Here is a 10,653-nt window from a genome sequence, read left to right as displayed (position 1 = left end):
ATGTAATAAACCATCTGTAGTTTCAACAACTTTCACATGTACCATTCAAGAAAAGTTCAGTGACAAAACTTGTAAACACTATTGTCCCACCATTACCTGGGTTGATAAAGACCATGTTGAGGGCAAGTTTAAGGTCAGGATGAAAAACCTGGTCTGGTAAGGTTCAGAGATAGGGTAAGGAAAAGTTTAGAGCAAAGTAAAGGTTAAAAATCAAACCTTAGTTCAATGTCAAGATGAAGGACCGAGTCAGGTAAAATAAAAGTAGAGTTAAATTGATAATTGGTATTAATTTCAGGTTTTTGTTAGAGTCATAGTCAGTATCAGATTAAAGGTCTGACACTTCAATGTCAGGATCATAATCAGGGTCTGGATACAATGTCAGGTAGAAGTCCAAGTTCAGGAAAACTTGAAGTTTGTGGAAGTCAGAGTCAATGTAGGGCCATTTCAGGGTCAGAATATTAATGTTCACAAGTTGAACATCACAATTAGGTTGAGAGTGTAACTCAGGGTAAATGTCAAGGTGATAATTAGATTAGGTCAGATATAAAGGTCCTAGTTGAGGATACAATAAAAGTTTGGTTTAGTAAAAGTTTGAGAGTCATGGACAATGTTATGGTTGGCATCAGACTCATGATGAGGTGAGGCTTATGGTAAAGAGCAAGTTGAAGATCAATATCAAGGTCAAGGTGAAGGCAGGGTTAGACAAGACAAAGAGTAAAGATTCTAGTTAGAGATCAGGATGAAGGTTGAGTTAGTTTGATGGTCATAAGGAATGTCAGAGTCTTTGTGAGAATCATATGTAAAGATTCTCAGGGCCAAGTTCAAGGTAAGGATGAGGTTCTGGTCAGTATAATTGTCATGGTGATGGCTTGGGTTAGGGTAGAGTAAACAGGGTCCACATTAGGATCAGGAATAGGGTATGGGTAATTTCTTCTTCATTGGGCTCATATATGCTGTTTAGCTTCAGCGTTAGAGAGAAGGTCAAGAAAAGGGTTAATTATAGGGTCAGGATAATGCTTATGGTCAAATTCATGGTGAGGAAGAGGTAGTAGAAGTGTCGGAATTAGGATGAAGTTGAAAATGAGGTTCAACACCAGGACTTGGCTTTGGTTTAGGAACAAAGATGAGGCATGAATAGGATCAGACTAAATGTGGAAGTCATAGTCAACATGAGGATCAGATTCAGAGTGAGCACTAGAGTCAGTGCTATGTGTTATTAGTGTGTGAATCAAAGCTTATGAAGGGTAAGATTAAACAGGAGGTTCTAGGTAGATAGCAGGGTAATATTAAGAGTCGGGGCTCAAGGTCAATGTGAAAGCTAAGGTGAAAGTAATGATAAGGGTTGGTGTGTCAACATCAGGCTTAGAATAAGGATAAAGATCAGTGTCAGGGATGAGAATTTGGGGATTGAGGCCAAGTTGGATATCAGGTTCAAGGTAAGACTGGTGCTCACAATAAAAGCACAGTCATTTTAAAAGTAGGCTAAGGGTCAGGTCAAATGAAGGTCGGGGAAAATATGAGAGTAAAGATCATTAGGATCCAGGTAAGGGTAGGAGTCAAAGTCAAGGTTAGGGTTGTTGTTGTTTGTTATTATGTGCCTTCGAGTCGTTTGCGACTCATAGCGACCCTATGTACAACAGCCCTAAGTGTTACAATGAGTGTAGATCACAGTGAGTGTCCTGAATGTCATGGTCACAGAAGCTGGTTTGGATGAAAATCAGAGAGTTAGCTTAAGGTTAAAGGTCAGGCTAAATTTCAGAGTGAAGATCAAAGTATATAAAAGGAAAGGGTCGTTGTTGTTACGTGCCATCGAGTCACTTGCGATTCATAGCCACCCTATGTACAAAAGCCCTAAATGCCGTTCTATCCTGTGCCAACCTTGCTGTCTCAAATATACTCATTCCCACCACTCCACTCACGTAATCGATCCATCTCATCGAGAGTCTTCTTCTCCTGCGCCATCCCTCCACTTTCCCAAACATGATGTTCCTCTCCAAGGACCAGTCCCTCCTTGCCACGTGCCCAAAGTATGTCAGACGAAGCTTCAGAATCCTTGACTCCATTCCGGCTTCACCCTCTCCAGGACAAACCTCTTTGTACTCCTAGCAGTCCATGGTATATTCAACACTCTTCTCCAGCACCACAGCTCAAAGCATTACTTCTCTTTCTATCATCCCTATTCACTGTCCAACTCTCCGATGCATAGCACGTAATTGCGAAGACTATACCCTGGATCAGGTGCACCTTAGTCTCCAGCCTGATGTCGTTGTTCTTCAGTACTCTTGAGAGGTCTCTCACAGCTGACTGTGGAAAGGAAAGAGTAGAAGTCAAAATTAAAGGTGAGTTTTATGGTCAGGTATGTCATAGACAGGATCAAGTTCAGGTCAAATGTGGAATCAAATGTGGGTAAGAGTACAAGTTGGGGTCATGAAGATTAGGTTCAAGAGCAGATCAGAGGGCATGTCAGCTGGAAGTAAACTTTAGGGAGAAGGTCAGGATTAGAGTGAAATGTGGCTCATACTGAATGTCAGTGTTTGATTGTGTATCAAGTTAAGGGCCAGGATCATGAGTATGAGCTCTAGGTTCAGGAGGAGTTTCAGAGTAAGACTCACTTGAGAGGAATGAACATATAAGGTTCAAGGTCAAGACCAAGGTTAATGAAGGTTGTGTTGGACATAGTAAAGTGGGGATTAGGGTCAGTTTCATGGTTAGTGTCAGAGTGATGGGCCAGGGTGAGGGTAGTTTGATGATGAAATGCAGAGATGATAATAAGGGACAATATCAGGATCAGAGCAAGAACAGAGATGATGGCCAGAACAAGCAATGGGGTAAGGGCCAGAATGAGGAATGAGTGGTTCAAGATAAAGATGTTAGCAATAGTGAGTGGAATGGCCAGGTCCAGGGCCAGAATAAGACCCATGCCATTACCAAAGTCAAAGTCAGGGTGAGTATATGATGATGTGAGTGTTGATGTGGGCAAGCAGTAAAAGAGTGGCCAGAATCAGCATTAAGCATAGGATAGGGCGGGTCAAAGATCAAAGCATGGGTCAGAACAAAGCTAAACCTATGCCAAGGCCAAAGTCAGGACAATGTCTCAGAGCAAGGGCTTGGGCTCAGGCCGACTGTGGTTTGACAAAGAGCAGGGCCAGTGCATTGGTCAGGAGTAGAGTAAGAACCAGGGAAGAGAGAAGGTCAGGACCAGCATGAGTGCAAAGGCACAGATGTGAGCTGAGGTCCATCTGGAATGGAAGGGTAAGGGTGCAAGTCAGCAGGATAAGGAGCATGGTTTCAAGGCCAGGGTCAATGCCAGGATGAGGGCCAGGACAGGGCAAGAATGAGGACAAGGCTGGGGTCAAGACCAGAACAAAGGCTTAGGTCTGAGCCAAGAAATGGGTGAAAACTAGGACAAGGACTATGCCAAGACCATGCTGAAAGCCAAGGTCAGGTTCCAAGTCAGAGAGCAGGCAAGGGCCAGGACTGCAGGCAAGGGCAAGAATATGGCATTAGATCTGTTCTTTTGTTTTGCTTTTTTATTTTTGTCATTGAGCGTCTGTTCTCCCTCCTGCCATGGCTCTAACCCTTTTTCTGGCTCTGGCCCTCACTCACGACTTGACTCTCGTTCTTCCCCTTCACTTGGCCTTTACTTTTGCTCCAAGAACCCTCGTTCTTGTGCTGAACTATCCCCGTGTTCTCACTGTCACTCTCAGCTTTGCCTTGATCTGGCCCTGCCTCACCCTCAACCTGCACCTCTTCTTGACCCTCAAGCATGAGGATCAAAGCCAGGGTGAGGGGCAATGTCCCACAAGGGTGAGGGACTTGAAGAGTCAGAGTAAATGCTGGTCACTGCTTTGGAGAAAATGAGGGTTAGGGCAAGGGACAGGCTTAGGACCATCCAGGATTCTTTCCCTCTTGCAGTTGATATAACAAGGACCCATAAGAAGTTCAACATAACTAAGCATTTCACAAAATGCCTTCACTGAAACACAGCCAAGAAGGCTTTATGGGTTTTGGTTTTTTCTTTTACTCTTAAAGACGTGCTTATCTCTTGGGCATGTACATAACTGAGTGACAATATATAGACTAAAACAGAGAGGACAATACTCTCAACTTTCCCTGTCATCTTTTCACCTCTTTGTTCGCAAGGAGCTTTGAGCAGCAGTAATAGACAGTTCAACTCAAACCAGATTAAATAATACAGGAACTTCATGGCCTTAGATAGTTGAAGTCTAGAGACCGTAGAGGATTTTTTCCTCAAATCCATTACTGTTGAGTTGGAATCGACTCATAGTCAACCCTCCAGTGGATGTAAATCACAATGGAAGAGCTTGACCATCTTTCTCCTATGAAGTCACTGGTGGGTTCAAATAACCAAAGAGGTACCACCTTTGGGTTAACATCACAACATCCTACAGACAATGCCATCAGAGCTGCAGAGTTCTATCTCTGCCCTTCTGGTTTCACACCCAGTCTTGTTTCCCTCATAGAAGCAAAGTAGCTGCAGGTGTTCCAGGTCTCTCATCCATACGCCACCTAAACCAGAAGAAGAAATAGTTTTTTCTTGCCTTAACCAAAAAGAAGCCTGGACTTCTTTCTGCCTTGATGCAGCTAAGATTGTGTACCCCCACCTGATGGAGTGTAATTATCTCAACAGGGGTAGAACCATGAGCGGTGACTTGTGAAACAGATGGGAGAAGGTCAATCCTACCTGGAAGCACACTGCTAAGTAGTCAAAGAGAGGCTAACAATAGTCACAGTCATTTCTTTTGATATCTTGTCACAGAGTATGTTGTCTTCATGTCTTTTCAGACATGAAGATCTTACTGGATGGAACATTTAACACAACTTTTTGTGATGTTTTGGGTAAAATTTAGATTTTTTTTCTTTACAGATTTTGTTTCAATATTTCTCCTAACATTGGATCTAGGAGTGCAAAAGAAGCAAGGGCAGTGTGGGACAACCAAGCCTCACCACAATTAACTCTACAAAGGGGAATTGTCCCCATCAACAGCATCTGCAGAACCAAAGAGATAGCTACGAGGTCAGACTCCCCCCTGCCCCCCTACATTTCTGCCCCTACTTCTACTAATTACTGGGTTCAATGTTCATTGCAAATTGACTCACAGACTTAACTTTACTCATAATTATGGGGTTTATTAAGGAATTAGCATGAGGGGTGGAGGAAGCAAAGGATATCACCCAGTGAAATTCCAGGCTTAGTGAACACCAGTCCTGAGCCAGGTTAGCAGCAGAACACAATCCCTCATTAGTTCAGACAGCTTCTCAGTCAACACATGGAAGTGCAGGTTCAGCCCAGCAACACAAATGAAAGAAGCCTTTGGTTCCCTCAGTCACCCAGCAATCTTTATCTCATAGCAGTTGCAAGTTAGCTCGCTCTTCAGTAGTATATCAAGCAAAACCTTTACTTCTGGCTTCAGCTCCAGGGCTCCTTTGGGCTATGCCTCAAGCAGTCTCTTTATAGTCTGGCTCAACTCTCTTATGTTGACTTTGAAGCTGTTGATGATGTAGAAGACACTGATCAACATCTAACCATGTGTTCATAGTTAAGGCAGCTGGAGATCATGCCTCCAGTGGATCAAAATGTGGTGAGTAGAGCCTCAAGCATTCATTTGACTTATACATTCCCACGTAGCTGTGTGGTCAGGCCTAAAGCAATGGATAGAAAAGTTAAAAAATATCCTACTACCACAAGGAGGTAGAAAGTAGGAGGGAAGGAAGTGTGCGTGATTACATGTATTATGCTAGTTGCCACTAGCGTAAATCTAACATCTGCCATAATAGGCACTTTACTTTTATTTAATCCTTACAATAACTCAAGGATGTGATGCAATTATTATTCCATTGTACAGATGGGGAAACCAGGCTTAAAGTGATTACATGGCTTACCTAGATTCACATTGTTAGTAAATTAGATATCTGGGATTTGCATCATGGCCTTAGGATCCTTCTTTTTGTCTTTGCTGTAAGAGCAGAGAGTAATAACAGATGTTCTGAATCCAAATCATAGCTTACGTCCTTCTCCAACATTTTGAAATAAAAATACTACTGGGAGGATTAAAAATGGAGCAGCCTTTTAGTGGCTTAAATTCAGTGCTCCAAAATAGCTTTTGGACTCTAAGTTTAAACTACTAAAGCTCACAGATCATCAGAATTTGTGCCTGAATTTGGGTACTGGCAGGAGCAAGAGAGTTTAGTAGCAAATTGTCAATCATCTTAAATTATTGTATTTTATTGTATCAGTTGGTTTGTGAAATAATTTTAGATAGGTGAGTAAGTACAATTTCAATTCTATCCACTCTTTTAGTCTCTCTTCCTTTCTACCTTGGACAAATAGGTATTGGGCATATACTATATCCCGGGCAATTCCAGGCTCTAACGTTATAAATGTGTGCCCCACCTCACGTAGCTTGGTGAAAAAGGAGCAAACCTTTCTAGAAGTGAGTTGTAATGGCCTGAAAACCAGATGAAGAGTGAAAATTAAAGGAAGTTCTCATACACCATTGTTAATTTTAGCATTATTCACAAAAGGCCCAAGGGTGGAAACACCCAATAGTCTTCAATGAATCAATCAATCAATCAAAATATTGTTTGCATATTAAATGAGCAGCCCTTTCGATGCAGGGATTAGTGTTCAACTGCTAACCAAAAGGTTGGTGGTTCAAACTCACCAACCACCCTATAGGAGAAAGATGTAGCAATTTACTTCTATAAAGATTGCAGCCTTGAAACCCCTGTGGAACAGCTCGACTATGCCTTACAAAGCCACTTTGGGCTAGAATCCACTTGGTGACAATGAATATAACTTGGTTTTATGTGCATACAGTGGAATATTATTCAGCCACAAAAGAAATAAATTTCTGTTATATGTTGTGGCTTAGTTGAACCTTGAAAACAGTGTGCTAAATAAAATAATATTTGCCACAAAAGGACAAATATTGCACACTCCAATGAAATACATAAATGCATAAAAGCCAAAATTTATTAATGATTACCAGAAGTAAGAGGGGAAGAAAAGTAGAGGGTACTGTTTAATGAGAATAGAGTTTTGTAAAAGGTCATGAAAAAAACAGTGATTGTTGTGCAACATGGTGAATAGAATGAACGTCACTGAGATGTGCATATAATAATGATTTAAATGACAAATGTTTTGCTCTGTTTCACCACAGTAAAAAATAAATTTTAAAAAGTAATTTTCACAAAACAGTTGTTAAAGACAATAAAAATCTGAAGCAAATTAAGTGATTACCAAAGGAGACACAGCCAGGGGCTGGGGGAGCAGTAACTCAGTTCTCTCTTCCAGCAAGGGTACCGAGGATAGGCTGACTGGCAGACACTGTAGCCATCCCCTCTCTTAACCTTCAGGAAGCTCTAAGAAAATATGCAATGGCTCTGCTTGCTTTGCTTCTGATCCTTTGTCGTCCCCTGATGGCATTGTTGTAGTTGTTGCTGTTAGATGTGGTCAGGTTGTGACTCATAGTGACCCTATGACTGAATCCTGTTCTGTGCCATTCTCAACATCTCTGACATACATGAGCCCATTGCATCAGACACTGTCAATCCACCTGGTTGAGGTTCTTCCTCTCTTTCGACAGCTCTCCACATGATGTAGCTCTCCAAGGGAATCTCAAAGGATGTGAGACGAAGCTTTATTCTCTTTGCCTCCAAAGAGCACGCTGACTACGCCTTCTCCAGGACACATTTTGGAAGTCCATGGGATATTCAGTACTCCAACACCACAACTCAAACGCATCAATTCTTCTTCATCATCTTTATTCATTGTCCAGCTCTCAGATGCATAGCAAGTGATTGAAAAAATACAGCCTGAATCATGTGTACTTTAGTCTTCAAACTGACCTCATTGCTCCTCAGGAATTTGAAGTAATCTCTGACTTCAGACTTCAACCATGCAGTACATGTCCTGACCTCCTGACTGATGGTAAAACGTGTGTTGATTGTGAATCCAAGTAAGGTGAATTTGGTGACAGTTTCAATCTTTTTTCCATCTATCATGATACTGCCTATCAGTCCAGTGGTGAGAATTTTTGTTTTCTTAATGTTGAGAGGTAATCCATGTTGAAGATTGTAGTCTTTGGTCTTCTGCAGTGTTTCAAGTCCTCCTCACCTTCAGCAAGCAAGGTTGTGTCATCTGCATAATACAGGTTATTGAAGAGTTTTCCTCCACACCTGATGCCACATTCTTCTTTATAAAGTCCAACTTTTGCCCCCACCCTCATGTTGTGTACTGTTGAATCGGATCCTGCTGGCACAGGAGGAGATTGACCCTCCTTCTCCAGTGGAGCATCTGGTGGATTCGAACAGCGCACCCTCAGTACTGCAGGACAGTTTCTTGCCACTAGGCCACCAGGGCTCCCTATATAGTCCAACTTCTTGAATGATTTGCTTAGCATACAGATTGAACAGGTATGAAGAAAGGCTTCAACCCTGATGATACAACTCTTTCTGACTTAAAATAATTTAGTGTTCCCTTGCTCTGTTTGGACAACAGCTTCTTGGTCTAAGTGTAGATTTCACATGAGCAAGGATTACAATTCCTCTCAATGTTAGCAATAATTTGTTGGGATCTACACAGTCAAACGCCTGTGCTTAGTCATTAAACACAAATAGACATTCTTCTGGTATTCTCTGCTTTCAGTCAGGATCCATCTGACATCAGCAATAATATCCTTGATGCCATAGCCTCTTCTAACCCAGCCTGATGGCATTGCTTCCCTAAAGCTCTCCTATAAAGTCATTTTGCAGTTTGCACTGCTCTTCCTCTATGGGTACCACTACTCTGTAGTATTGTTTTTATGAGCCATCAGTTGATTACCAGTCGTAGCAACCCTGTGAACAGATCCTCACTCCACCATCCTCACAATCTCTACCATGCTCCAAGCATGGATACAGAAATTGTGCCAATCCCTCTTGTTGAGGGTCTTCTTCTCTTTCACTGACACTCCACTTCTCCTGGTATGATGTCTTTTCCAAGGACTAGCACCTTTTCACAACATGACCAAAGTATGTGAGATGAAGCTCTACCATCCTTACCTCTAAGTAACGTCCTGCTTATGCTTTCTCCAAGACAACTTGTTTGCTCTTTTGGAAGTCTATGGAATATTCAGTACTTGTCTCCAACTCACATTCCAAAGCCATCAACTCGTCTTTGGTCATCTTTATTCATTGTTCAGCTTTCAAATGCATAGGTAGCAACTGAAAAACCATGGCTTTAATCAGTTGCATCTTAGTCTTTAAACTGACATCTTTGCTTTTTAGCACCTTGGAGAAGTTCTCGACAGCAGATTTCCCCAGCACAGCACATCTTTTGATTTCTTGACTGCTGCTGCCGTGGATATTGATTGTGGATCTAAGTAAAATGAAATAATTGGCAACTTCAATCTTTATTTATCATGATAGTGTCTTTTGGTCCAAGGGTGAGGACCTTTGTTTTCTTGATGTTGAAATATAATCCATATGTTGTTGTTGTTGTTTAATGCCGTCGAGTCGTAGACGACTCATAGCGACCCTGTGAACGAACAGCCTGAGCACTGTTCGTACATAGAGTTTCCCGAGGCAAGCCATTTTGGAAGTGGATGCCGCTCCTGCTTCCAGGCATAATCCATATAGAAGGATCTAATATTTGATCTTTTTCAGTAAATGTTTCAAGTTGTCTTCACATTCTGCAAGCAAGGCTGTGTCATCATTTGATCACACCAATAAATTATAGTGAAGAATGACCTTACCTGTATCGGACTTCTTTCTGTCCTCTCCACTTTACAATCTGGTTTTGCAGTTTCTCCAATCAAGAGATGGGTTCTATTTGTTCACTCTTTTGAATATGAGCTATCCTTGTGACCTGTTTTGACTAGTAGGATGTGGTTGAGTTTTGTTGAGTCCTGTACCATTCATAGCAAGAAATCTTGCAGCTTCCACTTTTGCTACAGACTACACTTTATAAAGAAACCCAGTGTAGCCTAATGGACTAAGAGTAGCAATGTGGGGCAGAGCCAAGACTCACAGTCCACAACCAGTGTGAATAGCTACTTGGCCATTTAAATGAGGCCATCTTGGGCCTTCTGGCTCAGCCAACTCTCCAGCTGAATAGATCTGCATGAGTGAGCCCCAGTGATAAAGAAACAGCAGAAAAACTGCCTGGCCAACTCACAGAATGGCCACAAACAAGTTGTTACTGTTTTAAATCACTAAGCTTTCTACTGGTCTGCTTTGCAGGAGAGATAATAGGGAAAACCCCTTATCCCTTAGAGGAGATAAGCACAGAAAGCCAAAACCTGCTTTACGATACTCCACATCTTTTATTTTGAAACCTTGGGAAGACCTACAAGCAACAAGGTTCTCTCTTTCTATTTCTTCATTTTATTGTGATGAATACGCAGGTTTACAAGGCAAATTGGTATTTCATTCAGCCATTCGTACTCATTTTGATTTATAGCATTAATATCCACAATGTAGCTACCCTCTTGAACTTCCCCTTTGTGATTCTCATTTACATTAATCCTTCTTTTCTACTCCTTTCTGCCTTGTGGCCTTTATTGCTGGGCAAATGCTACCTTTTGGCTTTATGTGCTCGAAGACCAGATACCTTTAAGAATGCATCTGAGAGATTAAGAGCAATCAGCT

The sequence above is a fragment of the Elephantulus edwardii genome, unplaced genomic scaffold (genome assembly GCF_000299155.1).
Source record: "Elephantulus edwardii isolate Elephantulus edwardi_28Jun2011 unplaced genomic scaffold, EleEdw1.0 scaffold00132, whole genome shotgun sequence".
NCBI classification, from domain to species: Eukaryota; Metazoa; Chordata; class Mammalia; order Macroscelidea; family Macroscelididae; genus Elephantulus; species Elephantulus edwardii.
This window is presented reverse-complemented; position numbering follows the sequence as displayed.